Genomic DNA, 14,959 nt, shown 5'->3' on the forward strand with positions numbered 1-14,959 from the left:
TGTGGGACTTGGCTCTTAAACACGGGGGACTTGGCTCTTTGACTTGTGTGAGTTGCCTCTTTGCCACATGCGACTTGGCTCTTCACCAAGAAGGACTTATCTCTGCAAAACGTGGGACTTCCCTGTTCGCTATGTGGGACTTGCCTCTTCACCATGTGGGAAATGCCTCATTGTCACATTGGAGTTGCATCTTTGACATGTGGGACTTTCCTCTTTGAGACTTGTGACTCAACTCATCGTTACCTGGGTCTTGCCTCTTCGCCATATGGTATTTGCCTCTTTGTCATGTGGGATTTGCCTCTTTGACAAGTCGGACTTGCCTCTTTGACAAGTCGGACTTGCCTCTTTGCTACGTGGGATTTGGCTCTTCGACAAGTTGGAATTTCTTCTTCAACAAGTGTGACTTGTCTTATGACCATGAGGGACTTGTCTCTTTGACAGGTGGGACTTGCCACTTCAACACTTGGGACTTGCCACTTCAACACATGGAATTTTCCCTTTGCCAAGAAGGACTTGTCTCTTTGACACGTGGGACTTGCCTTTCACCAAGAAGGACTTATGTCTTCAACACGTGGTACTTGCCACTTCAATACATGGGACTTCCCTCTTTGCTGCGTGGGCCTTGCCTCTTTGTCACGTGGAACTTGCCTCTTTGTGACATGGGACCTTCCCCTTCGACACATGGGACTTGCCTCTTCGTCACGTGGGCCTTTCCTCTTTGTCACGTGGAACTCACCTCTTTGTGACGTTGGCCTTGCCTCGTCATCACGTGGAACTTTCCTCTTTGTGATGTGGGACTTTCCTCTTTGACACATGGGTCATGCCTCTTTGCCACGTGGTACATGACTCTTTGCCATGTGGGACTTGCCTCTTCGCCACGTGGATATTGCCTCTTTGTCACCGGCCCTTTCCTCTTTGCCACGTGAACATGACTCTGCCATGTGGGACTTGCCTCTTCCTCATGTGGGAGTTTTCTCTTTGCCACGGGAGACTTGCCTCTATATCACATGGGACTTGCCTCTTTGTTACATAGGACTTGCCTCTTCATCATGTGGAACTTGCCTCTTTGCCTCATGCGCCTTGACTTTTTGCCATGTGGGACCTGTCTCTTCATCACGTGGGACTTTCCTCTTCGTCCTGTGGGACTTGAATCATTGCCATGTAAAACTTTCTCCATAACAAACCAAGACGATCAGAACCTGAAAAAAAGGAAAAATCAATTAATTAATTTTATTTTCCACCTGCATGGCTTGGTACTGATGTGGTTTACTCATTGGGGGCCTTTGTATTATCACTGGTGGTCCTCAAGTGTTATTGCAGACGGTCCTCAGACATGTCTAACAGGTTTCTTAGGGTCTTAGGGAACTATTGGTGGTCTAATCGGGTCTATAAGGTCTTAGGTCTCTGAACGATCCGAAAGGGTCTTTGGAGTTTTAAGGGTCTTTGGGGTCTTCAATGGTATTCGGGGTCTTAAGTGTCTGAAGCGTCTCAAAATATCTGAGGGGTCTTCAGAGTTTTGGGAGTATTCAAGGATATTATGGGTCTAATGAATCTTAAAGGTCTTATGGGTTTAAATGGTCTTCGGCTTCTTTCGGGTATTATGAGTTTTTCGGGGTCTTCAAGCATTTTATGGAATTTAGGGGTCTCATTGATCATTAGGTTCTTAAATGTCTTTGGAGTCGAAAGGGTCTTCAAGGTCTCAAGGGTCTTTTTGGGTTTATCAGAAAAGTTTGAGACAATGAAGCAATTTAAATTATTTCATGGACTTACAGTTAATTAAGTTGCCCTCTTGGTATGACTGAATGCCAAAGCTCTGAGCAACTTATGCTGCCCACCGTGAAATTGTGTTACAACATCGGGGCGGTGCAACATCGGGTCCACCCCTCTCTCCTCAACTGTCAATGTTGTCCATGCATTTTACAGCGACTGTTACAGATGAATCCCCATTCAATAATTATGATCTTTTTAACCCCCATCAACCCTCCCTCAGGCAACCTCTTTCTGGGTTTCCATTTTTTCCTTCCACTTCTCTGTTTGAGAGTTTGCAGCTGTATCCATCTTGTTCACCTCCTGTGTCTAACTCCCCTTACTCCCATTCATTCCCATGTCCCTCATCCCTCCACATGTTCATCCATTTTGTCCCCTAACCTTGATATCAGTGTGTACCCCCCTCTTTTTTACTGCTATTTTTGTTCTGTTACATCATGGTCCATTCTGTGTTCAAACTCCACCACGAGCCTCAACAGTGGATACAAAACAAATTCTAAATGTACAGACAATCAACGACTGTGAGACAAAGCACCGATTCTGCAATCACAACGTTAGATTATAAAATCATAAAATAACATCAGTTCCTAAAAAAAGGAACTTCAATGTAGGAGGGCAGGAGGCCCATCATGGCCTGTGCCATTATTTCCAGACGATTGTTGTTTGTTCTTGGTTGAAGATGCAACAGTTAACCTTGAAAAAGTCTTCACTGTGACTCTGACATGAAGTGTAGTAGATAGGAGAAAAATCGTGCAAATTATTATGCAAGCATCAAATTTGTCATTTCTGTTCTGCAGGGCTTTCTGATCAAATCTGCCCGATTGGCCATTTGAAAATCCAAATTTTGAAAAATTTGAAGAAAAAAAAAAGATGCAGTCATCATTGATGGCTCAGCACTTATCAATGCCCCACCTAAACGCACTTCAAAGATATTTGATGACCATGCAAAAGAAGACATCATCCCAAAGGTGGAATCCTATGGTGCCAGGTACGATAGGGTGGACGTAGTGTTTGATGTGTACAAGAAGTCAAGTCTGAAGTCCGAGGCAAGGTCGAAAAGGTGGCAAGGAATCAGAATAAGTGACAGGAACCAGTAAGACCCCAAGTAACTGGAGCAGCTTTCTTCGAGATGACAGCAACAAGACTGAGCTGTTTCACTTCCTTGCGGAAAAGATGTGTGAAGCACAGACGACAAGCACAGTCATTGTCACAAAAGGAGAAGATGCCATTAGCAACACAAGGAAGTCACTGGATGCTGTGTCTCCATGTTGTCATGAAGAAGCTGACACTCGAATATTTGTACACGCCAGGGATGCAACGACGGATGGTAGCAAGTCCATCATCATTAAGGCTAATGACACGGGCGTACTAGTCATAGCAATATCTGTACTGCCATCCTTACAGGAACTCGGTCTTGAGAGCATGTGGATTGCCTTTGGCCAAGGAGCCAAGGCGCGATGGATTCCAGTCCATGAGGAAGTTTCTGCAATAGGGCCTGAGAAAGACAGAGGGATCTCATACTTCCATGCGTTCACTGGATGTGACGTCGTGTCTACCTTCCGTGGAAAAGGGAAGAAAACTGCATGGCAGACTTGGAACGTCTTTGATGATGTTTCTGAAACATTCACCAATCTCAGCCAGCATCCAACATTGATTCGTGATGTTGACTTTTTTGAAGTTTTTTTTTTTCTTCAAAATTTGGATTTTCAAATGGCCAATCAGGCAGATTTGATTGGAATCGCCTGGAGAACAAATGCGCTAAATTTGATGCTTGTATCATCATTTGAATGATTCCTCTCAAAAATTGCTGCAATCTGGCCCACGAATGGTTTCAAGACATTGAGCTCCCACTCAGAGCAGACACTCCAACCATGACGTCACGGAGTGTGTTAAAAGACAATGATGTCAGAAGTGGGATTCGAACCCACGCCTCCAGAGGAGACTGCGACCTTAACGCAGCGCCTTAGACCGCTCGGCCATCCTGACTTGTTGTTGTTGCTTGACGTGTACAATTGTTGAGAATTTAATGTTTGATTACTTTTTAAATAATTTTTCAACATTTTTACATTTGGAGGGAGAGAAAATCATTTTCTGACGATGCATTCATGGAGTTAATATATAAATAATTTCGATGCATCACCTTTACACGTGGGACTTGACTCTCAAACACGTGGGACTTTCCTCTTCAGCACGTGAGACTTGCCTCTTTACCACGAGGGACTTTCCTCTTTGTCACGAGGGACTTTCCTCTTCAGCACAAGAGACTTGCCTCTTTGTCACGTGGGACTTTCCTCTTTGTCACGTCAGACTTTCCTCTTCAGCACGTGAGACTTTCCTCTTTGTCACGTGGGATGAGCCCCTTTGTCACGTGGGACGAGCCTCTTTGCCACGAGGGACTTTCCTCTTTGTCACGTGGGACGATCCTCTTTGTCACGTGGGACGAGCCTCTTTGTCACATGGGACTCGCCTCTTTGTCACGTCGGACTAGCCTCTTTGTCACGAGGGACTTTCCTCTTTGTCACGTGGGACTAACCTCTTTGCCACGAGGGGCTTTCCTCTTTGTCACGTGGGACTAGCCTCGTTGTCATGTGGGACTTTCCCCTTCAGCACGTGAGACTTGCCTCTTTGTCACATGAGACTTTCCTCTTCAGCACGTGGGACTTTCCTCTTTGTCACGAGGACTTTCCTCTTTGTCACGTGGGTCTTTCCGCCTCAGCACGTGAGACTTGACTCTTCAGCATGTGGGACTTTCCTCTTTGTCATGTGGGACTTTCCTCTTCAGCACGTGAGACTTGCCTCTTTGCCACGAGGAACTTTCCTCTTTGTCATGTGGGACTAGCCTCTTTGTCACGTTGTACTTGCATCTTCAGCACGTGGGACTTTGCTCTTTGCCACGAGGGACTTTCCTCCTTGTCACATGGGACAAGCCTTTTTATCATGTGGGATTTACCTCTTCGACATGTGAGACTTGCTTCTTCGACACGTGGGAATTATGTAATTGTCACTTGGGACTTCTTTCTTCGATATGTGGGACTTTCCTCTTCGACACTTTGGATTTTCCTCATTGTCATGTGGGACTTTCCGCTTTGCGATGTGATTCTTGCCTCTTTTCCAAGTGGGACTTACATCCTTGCCACGTCGGGCTTTCCTCTTCATCACGTGGGTCTTGGCTCATTGCCAGGTAGAAGTTTCCCCATGCCACAAACCAAGATGAGCAGAATCTGAAAAAAAGATAACTTAATTAATTTATTATATTTTCCACCCACACAGTTTGGAACTGATGTTGTTTTCTCATTGGCGGCCTTAGTATTATCACTGGTGTCCCTCAAGTGTTATTGCAGAAGCCCCTCAGACATGTGTAACAGGTTCCAAGGTGTCTTAGGGAACTATTAGGGTTCTCATCGAGTCTTTTGGGTATTTGGGTTCTGAAGGGTCCCACAGGGTCTTTGGGGTTTCAAGGGTCTTTGTGGTCGCAAAGTGTATTGGGGGTCTTAAGTGTCTTTAGGGTCTTAAAATATCTGAGTGGTCTTCAGAGTTGTTGGTGTATTCATGGACCATATTGGTCAAAAATATGTTAAACTTTTTATGGGTCTAAATGTTCTTCAGGGTTTTTAGGGTATTCTGCGTCTTTGGGGTTTCGAGGGTCTTTGTAGTTTTACGGGTCTTTTGGGGTCTTTAAGCATTTCATGGATTTTCGGGGATTCAAGGGTCATAAGGGTCTCATGTGTCATTGGAGTGGAGAGACTCTTCAAAGTCAAATGGTTCTTTAAGGGTTTATTAAAAAAGTTTGAGATAATGAAGGAATTTAAATTATTTATTGGACTTATGGTTAATTCTGTTGCACTTGGTATGTATGAATGCCAAAGCTCAGCCACATATGCTGCCCACCGTGAAATGGTGTTTCAACATCGGGGCGGTGCAACATCGGGTCCACCCCTCTCTCCTCAACTGTCAATGTTGTCCATGCATTTTACTGTGACTGTTACAGATGCATCCCCATTCAATAATTGTTATATTTTTAACCCCCATCAACCCTGCCTCAGGCAACTTCTTTGTGGGTTTCCATTTTTCCTTCCACTTCTCTGTTTGAGAGTTTGCATCTGTATCCATCTTGTTCACCTCCTGTATCTAACTCCCCTTACTCCGATTCATTCCCATGTCCCTCATCCCTCCACGTGTTCATCCATTTTGTCCCCCAACCCTGATATCAGTGTGCCACCCTCTGTTTTTACTGCTATTTTTGTTCTGTCACATCATGGTCCATTCTGTGTTCAAACTTCACCACGAGCCTCAACAGTGGATACAAAACAAATTCTAAATGTACAGACGATCAACGGCTGTGAGACAAAGCACTGATTCTGCAATCACAACGTTAGATTATAAAAACATAAAATAACATCATTTCCCCAACAAGGAACTTCAATGGAGGAGGGCAGGAGGCCCATGGAAGCCTGTGCCATTATTACCAGACGATTGTTGTTTCTTCTTGGTTGAAGATGCAGCAGTTAACCTTGAAAAAGACTTCACTGTGACTCCAACGTGGTTCAGGACATCGAGCTCCCACTCAAAGCAGACACTCCAACCATGACGTCACGGAGTGTGTTAAAAGAAAAACATGTCAGAAGTGGGAATCGAACCCACGCCTCCAGAGGAGACTGCGACCTAAACACAGCGCCTTAGACCGCTCGGCCATCCTGACTTGTTGATGTTGCTCGACATGTATGATTTTTGAGAATTTAAAGTTTGATTGGTCTTTGAATAATTGTTCAACATTTCAACATTAGGAGGGAGAGAAAATCATTTTCTGACGATGCATTCATGGAGTTAAGACATAAATAAATTCGATGCATCACCTTAACACGTGGGACTTGCCTCTCAAACACATGGGACTTTCCTCTTCAGCACGTGAGACTTAACTCTTTGCCACGAGGGACTTTCCTTTGTCACGTGGGACTGGCCTCTTTATCACGTGGGATTTGCCTCTTCGACATGTGAGACTTGCTTCTTCGACACGAGGGTATTCTGTCATTGTCACGTGGGACTTCTTTTTTGATATGTGGGACTTTCCTCTTTGACACTTTGGATTTGCCTCATTGTCACGTGGGACTTTTCGCTTTGCGATGTGATTCTTGCCTCTTTTCCACGTGGGACTTTCCTCCTTGCCACGTCGGGCTTTCCTCTTCATCACGTGGGTCTTGGCTCATTGCCAGGTCGAAGTTCCCCATGCCAAAAACCAAGATAAGCGACTTGATAAGATAAGATAAGAGACTTACTACTTCACTGCATGGTACTTGCCTCTTCGCCATGTGAGAGTTGCATCTTCGACATGTAGGACATGCTTCATTGTCACATGGGAGTTGCCTCTTCACCATTTGGGATTTTCCTCTTTGTAATGTTGGATTTGCCTCTTCGACAAGTGGGATTTGCATATTTGTCATGTGGGACTTGCGTCTACGACACTTGGGACTTGCCTCTTTGTGACTTGGGACTTGGCTCTTCACTACGTGGGTCTTGTCTCTTTATCACTTGAGACTTGCCTTTCAAATTCGTGGGAGTTACCTCTTCGCCACATGGGAGTTGCCTCTTCAACACGAGGAACGTGCATCTTTGTCATGTGGGACTTGGCTATTAAACACGGGGGACTTGGCTCTTTGACTTGTGTGAGTTGCCTCTTTGCCACATGCGACTTGGCTCTTCACCAAGAAGGACTGATCTCTGCAAAACGTGGGACTTCCCTGTTCGCTATGTGGGACTTGCCTCTTCACCATGTGGGAAATGCCTCATTGTCACATTGGAGTTGCATCTTTGACATGTGGGACTTTCCTCTTTGAGACTCAACTCATTGTTACTTGGGTCTTGCCTCTTCGCCATATGGTATTTGCCTCTTTGTCATGTGGGATTTGCCTCTTTGACAAGTAGGACTTGCCTCTTTGACATGTGGGACTTGCCTCTTTGCTACGTGGGACTTGGCTCTTCGACACGTTGGAATTTCTTCTTCAACAAGTGTGACTTGTCTTATCACCATGAGGGACTTGTCTCTTTGACAGGTGGGACTTGCCACTTCAACACTTGGGACTTGCCACTTCAACACATGGAATTTTCCCTTTGCCAAGAAGGACTTGTCTCTTCGACACGTGGGACTTGTCTCTTTGACACGTGGGACTTGCCTTTCACCAAGAAGGACTTATCTCTTCAACACGTGGTACTTGCCACTTCAATACATGGGACTTCACTCTTTGCTGCGTGGGCCTTGCCTCTTTGTCACATGGAACTTTCCTCTTTGTGACATGGGACCTTCCTCTTCGACACATGGGACTTGCCTCTTCGTCACGTGGGCCTTTCCTCTTTGTCACGTGGAACTCACCTCTTTGTGACGTTGGCCTTTCCTCATCATCACGTGGAACATTCCTCTTTGTGATGTGGGACTTTCCTCTTCGACACATGGGTCATGACTCTTTCCCATGTGGGACTTGCCTCTTCGCCACATGGGTCATGCCTCTTTGCCACGTGGTACATGACTCTTTGCCATGTGGGACTTGCCTCTTCGCCATGTGGATATTGCCTCTTTGTCACGGGCCCTTGCCTCTTTGCCACGTGGGACATGACTCTGCCATGTGGGACTTGCCTCTTCCTCATGTGGGAGTTTTCTCTTTGCCACGGGAGACTTGCCTCTATCTCACATGGGACTTGCCTCTTTGTTACATAGGACTTGCCTCTTCATCATGTGGAACTTGCCACTTTGCCTCATGCGCCTTGACTTTTTGCCATGTGGGACCTGTCTCTTCATCACGTGGGACTTTCCTCTTCGTCCTGTGGGACTTGAATCATTGCCATGTAAAACTTTCTCCATAACAAACCAAGACGAGCAGAACCTGAAAAAAAAGGAAAAATCAATTAATTAATTATATTTTCCACCTGCATGGCTTGGTGCTGATGTGGTTTACTCATTGGGGGCCTTTGTATTATATTATCACTGGTGGTCCTCAAGTGTTATTGCAGACGGTCCTCAGACATGTCTAACAGGTTTCTTAGGGTCTTAGGGAACTATTGGTGGTCTAATCGGGTCTATAAGGTCTTAGGTCTCTGAACGATCCGAATGGGTCTTTGGAGTTTTAAGGGTCTTTGGGGTCTTCAATGGTATTGGGGGTCTTAAGTGTCTGAAGCGTCTCAAAATATCTGAGGGGTCTTCAGAGTTTTGGGAGTATTCAAGGATATTATGGGTCTAATGAATCTTAAAGGTCTTATGGGTTTAAATGGTCTTCGGCTTATTTAGGGTATTATGAGTTTTTCGGGGTCTTCAAGCATTTTATGGAATTTAGGGGTCTCATGGATCATTAGGTTCTTAAATGTCTTTGGAGTCGAAAGGGTCTTCAAGGTCTCAAGGGTCTTTTTGGGTTTATCAGAAAAGTTTGAGACAATGAAGGAATTTAAATTATTTTATGGACTTACAGTTAATTAAGTTGCCCTCTTGGTATGACTGAATGCCAAAGCTCCTGGCAACTTATGCTGCCCACCGTGAAATTGTGTTACATCATCGGGGCGGTGCAACATCGGGTCCACCCTCTCTCCTCAACTCTCAATGTTGTCCATGCATTTTACAGCGACTGTTACAGATGAATCCCCATTCAATAATTATGATCTTTTTAACCCCCATCAACCCTGCCTCAGGCAACTTCTTTGTGGGTTTCCATTTTTTCCTTCCACTTCTCTGTTTGAGAGTTTGCAGCTGTATCCATCTTGTTCACCTCCTGTGTCTAACTCCCCTGACTCCCATTCATTCCAATGTCCCTCATCCCTCCACGTGTTCATCCATTTTGTCCCCTTACCTTGATATCAGTGTGTACCCCCCTCTTTTTTACTGCTATTTTTGTTCTGTTACATCATGGTCCATTCTGTGTTCAAACTCCACCACGAGCCTCAACAGTGGATACAAAACAAATTCAAAATGTACAGACAATCAACGACTGTGAGACAAAGCACCGATTCTGCAATCACAACGTTAGATTATAAAATCATAAAATAACATCAGTTCCTAAAAAAAAAAGGAACTTCAATGTAGGAGGGCCGGAGGCCCATCATAGCCTGTGCCATTATTTCCAGACGATTGTTGTTTGTTCTTGGTTGAAGATGCAACAGTTAACCTTGAAAAAGTCTTCACTGTGATTCCGACATGAAGTGCAGTAGATAGTAGAAAAATCGTGCAAATTATTATGCAAGCATCAAATTTGGCATTTCTGTTCTGCAGGGCTTTCTGATCAAATCTGCCCGATTGGCCATTTGAAAATCCAAATTTTGAAAAATTTGAAGAAAAAAAAAAGATGCAGTCATCATTGATGGCTCAGCACTTATCAATGCCCCACCTAAACGCACTTCAAAGATATTTGATGACCATGCTAAAGAAGACATCATCCCAAGGGTGGAATCCTATGGTGCCAGGTACGAGAGGGTGGATGTAGTGTTTGATGTGTACAAGAAGTCAAGTCTGAAGTCAGAGTCAAGGTCGAAAAGGTGGCAAGGAATCAGAATAAGTGACAGGAACCAGTAAGACCCCAAGTAACTGGAGCAGCTTTCTTCGAGATGACAGCAACAAGACTGAGCTGTTTCACTTTCTTGCGGAAAAGATGTGTGAAGCACAGACGACAAGCACAGTCATTGTCACAAAAGGAGAAGATGCCATTAGCAACACAAGGAAGTCACTGGATGCTGTGTCTCCATGTTGTCATGAAGAAGCTGACACTCGAATATTTGTACACGCCAGGGATGCAACGACGGATGGTAGCAAGTCCATCATCATTAAGGCTAATGACACGGGCGTACTAGTCATAGCAATATCTGTACTGCCATCCTTACAGGAACTCGGTCTTGAGAGCATGTGGATTGCCTTTGGCCAAGGAGCCAAGGCGCGATGGATTCCAGTCCATGAGGAAGTTTCTGCAATAGGGCCTGAGAAAGACAGAGGGATCCCATACTTCCATGCGTTCACTGGATGTGATGTCGTGTCTACCTTCCGTGGAAAAGGGAAGAAAACTGCATGGCAGACTTGGAACGTCTTTGATGATGTTTCTGAAACATTCACCAATCTCAGCCAGCATCCAACATTGATTCGTGATCTTGACTTTTTTGAAGTTTTTTTTTTTCTTCAAAATTTGGATTTTCAAATGGCCAATCAGGCAGATTTGATTGGAATCCCCTGGAGAACAAATGTGCTAAATTTGATGCTTCTATCATCATTTGAATGATTCCTCTGAAAAATTGCTGCGATCTGGCCCACGAATGGTTTCAAGACATTGAGCTCCCACTCAGAGCAGACACTCCAACCATGACGTCACGGAGTGTGTTAAAAGACAATGATGTCAGAAGTGGGATTCGAACCCACGCCTCCAGAGGAGACTGCGACCTTAACGCAGCGCCTTAGACCGCTCGGCCATCCTGACTTGTTGTTGTTGCTTGACGTGTACAATTGTTGAGAATTTAATGTTTGATTACTTTTTAAATAATTTTTCAACATTTTTACATTTGGAGGGAGAGAAAATCATTTTCTGACGATGCATTCATGGAGTTAATATATAAATAATTTCGATGCATCACCTTTACACGTGGGACTTGACTCTCAAACACGTGGGACTTTCCTCTTCAGCACGTGAGACTTGCCTCTTTACCACGAGGGACTTTCCTCTTTGTCACGAGGGACTTTCCTCTTCAGCACAAGAGACTTGCCTCTTTGTCACGTGGGACTTTCCTCTTTGTCACGTCAGACTTTCCTCTTCAGCACGTGAGACTTGCCTCTTTGTCACGTGGGATGAGCCCCTTTGTCACGTGGGACGAGCCTCTTTGCCACGAGGGACTTTCCTCTTTGGCACGTGGGACGATCCTCTTTGTCACGTGGGACGAGCCTCTTTGTCACATGGGACTCGCCTCTTTGTCACGTCGGACTAGCCTCTTTGTCACGAGGGACTTTCCTCTTTGTCACGTGGGACTAACCTCTTTGCCACGAGGGGCTTTCCTCTTTGTCACGTGGGACTAGCCTCGTTGTCATGTGGGACTTTCCCCTTCAGCACGTGAGACTTGCCTCTTTGTCACATGAGACTTTCCTCTTCAGCACGTGGGACTTTCCTCTTTGTCACGAGGACTTTCCTCTTTGTCACGTGGGTCTTTCCGCCTCAGCACGTGAGACTTGACTCTTCAGCATGTGGGACTTTCCTCTTTGTCATGTGGGACTTTCCTCTTCAGCACGTGAGACTTGCCTCTTTGCCACGAGGAACTTTCCTCTTTGTCATGTGGGACTAGCCTCTTTGTCACGTTGTACTTGCATCTTCAGCACGTGGGACTTTGCTCTTTGCCACGAGGGACTTTCCTCCTTGTCACGTGGGACAAGCCTTTTTATCATGTGGGATTTACCTCTTCGACATGTGAGACTTGCTTCTTCGACACGTGGGAATTATGTAATTGTCACTTGGGACTTCTTTCTTCGATATGTGGGACTTTCCTCTTCGACACTTTGGATTTTCGTCATTGTCATGTGGGACTTTCCGCTTTGCGATGTGATTCTTGCCTCTTTTCCAAGTGGGACTTACATCCTTGCCACGTCGGGCTTTCCTCTTCATCACGTGGTCAGGGTCAGGTATGGGAGCATGTGCCAGAACAGCGCGTCGCTGCGTCCACTTTCCGCCGGTACTCCAGGGGCCTCCGTCTGGCCATCCCCCAGGCAGATGCCAGGCCCATCCCCATCTCCTTGAGATGATGGTCAACCTGCTGCAACCATGAGGCACGTGGTCGGCCCACTGGCCTCCTCCACTCATGAGACTCCCTCGCTGAGAGAATCTGGTGAGCAGGATCAGCGTCAGGAAAACGAGCCACATGTCCATACAGCCGCAGCTGACGCTCACGGACTATGCAGGTAACAAATCTCATCCGAGTCTCTCTCAGCAACCGCTCGTTGGACACAAAATCCGACCAGCGATAGCCAAGGATTCTCCGAAGAGACCTGGTACCAAAGGAATTAAGTCTCCGTCTCAGATCCTTGGTCAAAGTCCAAGTCTCGCACCCATAGAGCAAGACTGGAAGTACCAAGGACCTGAAGACTCGGACTTTCGTCCTCCCGCACAGGTACCGGCAGCGCCACACCCCATGATCCAGTGAATCCATGACTCCCCAGGCCCGACCCAGACGTCTATTGACCTCCGGCTCACAACCTGCGGAGACATGAATATCACTGCCAAGGTAAGTGAATCTATCCACGACCTCAACATCCTCACCACAAACAGACACAGACAGGACAGCAGCATCCAAGATGTCACCGAAAGCCTGGATCTTTGTTTTGACCCAAGAAATCCGTAATCCCAACGGCTCCGACTCCTCATTCAGCACCTCGAGGGCCCCCAAGAGGATGTCTAAAGTCTCCGCAAAGATGACTGCATCATCTGCAAAATCAAGGTCCGAGATCTTGACATTGCCAAACGATGCACCGCAACTTGATCTCTCCGACATCCTCCCAAAAATCCAGTCCATACAAGTGCTGAAAAGTGTGGGGGCAAGTACACATCCCTGACGAACTCCAGTAACAACTGGAAATAAGTCAGAGGCGGTACCACCACACTTCACAGCACTCTCAGTACCAGAGTAGAGTTCAGACATCAGATCGATCAGTTTCGGTGGCACCCCACGAAGACCAAGAATCCTCCAGAGGACATCCCGATTCACTGAATCGAACGCTTTACAGAGATCAACATAGGCTGCAAGCAGCCCCTGCCGAAACTCTCGTCTGCGTTCGGTGAGGACACGAAGTGCAAGGATACGGTCAATCGTTGACCTCTTTGGTGTAAAGCCTGACTGCTCTGGACGCTGGTGCTCAAGCAGATGGTGGCGAACCCTATTAAGAATTATCCGAGCAAAGACCTTGCCCGGCACTGAGAGCAGCGTCACCCCTCGGTAGTTGTTGCAGTCTTGGCGATCACCCTTCCCTTTCCAGAGAGGGACAACAAGGCCCCTCTTCCAGTCAGTTGGGATGATGCCTGTGTTCCAGGCAGAGCACAAAACTGCATGCAACGACGCGAGTGCAGCATTTCCACCAGCCTTGAGAAGTTCGGCATGGATGCCACAGATCCCTGGAGCTTTGCCCCGTTTCAACTGGTTCACCGCAGCCCGTGTTTCCACAAGCGATGGTGGACCACAGTTGATTCGAGGGTCAGCAACAGGGATTGTAACACCCTTGACGTCCAACTCGACAGCTGGGGGATCAGCCTGGTACAACCGCTCGAAGTAACCGGCCCAGCGGGCCTTCACTTCAGACTCCTCTGTCAAGAGCCTACCACTCTCTGCTCGAACTGCAGTGCTCCGAGGGATGGGCTTGGATGAACGTAATGCGCGAATTCCCCTGTAAGCGGGACGAGAATCACCTGTCCACAGGTGATGCTCTACCCCTCACAGATTCCTCGCACATAGGCCTCCTTGTCCACCCTCAGTGCACGTACAGTTTTACGCCTCAGCTCCCTGAACAGCTCAGCTCTGCCATTCAGCCTGGCCCTGCGACTCTGGTCAATGGTATCCAGTGTCCCTTGAGAGACAAAATTCTTCTTTGCCCTGCGGTGAACTCCAAGGCATCCACCGGCAACATCAAGGACGGTGGTCTTGAAGGTGTTCCACAACTCTTCAGGACCCCCCAAAGCACCCAGACCCCCCAAGTGTCCACTCAGCCTGTTCGCAAACTCCTCAGCTACTCTCTCATCCCTGAGCTTGGCAACATCCAGCCTAGGCTGGGATGGTACCATTCTCCAGGATTTAAGGTGCAGCTTTAGAGTTGCTACAACAAGCCTGTGGTCAGTATTGAGGAACTGAGCACTCCGGTAGACCCTGCAGTTCTGGATCATCCTCCAACGACCGTCAATGAGGACATGGTCAATCTCCTTTGCCACACCGCCAGCGTTGGAATACCAAGTCCAGCGATGAGCTTGCGGGCGCTGAAACCATGAACCAGCCACCCTAAGTCCATGACTTCTTGCAAAGTCAAGGAACTTAGTGCTATTCTGGTTCATAGTTCCTGACCCATGGGGACCAACACACACCTCATAACCATCCCTATCAGTTCCAGTCGATGCATTGAAATCCCCCAAGACTAGAAGTGTATCTCGTCTGGGGCACTGATCAACCACAGACTCGAGTGTGGCGTAGAATGTGTCCTTCACGGTAAGATCAC

The 14,959-nt window shown here is 46.7% G+C and overlaps 3 non-coding genes across 3 annotated transcripts; all 3 read right to left on the reverse strand.

Annotated features, from left to right (window-relative positions):
• Positions 1-3,670: 3,670 nt before the first annotated feature.
• On the reverse strand, positions 3,671-3,753 carry TRNAL-AAG (transfer RNA leucine (anticodon AAG)). The gene has a single exon. It is a non-coding gene; the product is annotated as a tRNA-Leu (tRNA).
• A 2,630-nt stretch (positions 3,754-6,383) lies between these two features.
• On the reverse strand, positions 6,384-6,466 carry TRNAL-UAG (transfer RNA leucine (anticodon UAG)). The gene has a single exon. It is a non-coding gene; the product is annotated as a tRNA-Leu (tRNA).
• A 4,652-nt stretch (positions 6,467-11,118) lies between these two features.
• Positions 11,119-11,201, reverse strand: TRNAL-AAG (transfer RNA leucine (anticodon AAG)). Its single transcript has one exon. It is a non-coding gene; the product is annotated as a tRNA-Leu (tRNA).
• Positions 11,202-14,959: the final 3,758 nt, after the last annotated feature.

Source organism: Eptatretus burgeri, chromosome 2, assembly GCF_056783735.1.
Source record: "Eptatretus burgeri isolate ZD-2024b chromosome 2, Ebu_testis_v1, whole genome shotgun sequence".
Classification (NCBI taxonomy): domain Eukaryota; kingdom Metazoa; phylum Chordata; class Myxini; order Myxiniformes; family Myxinidae; genus Eptatretus; species Eptatretus burgeri.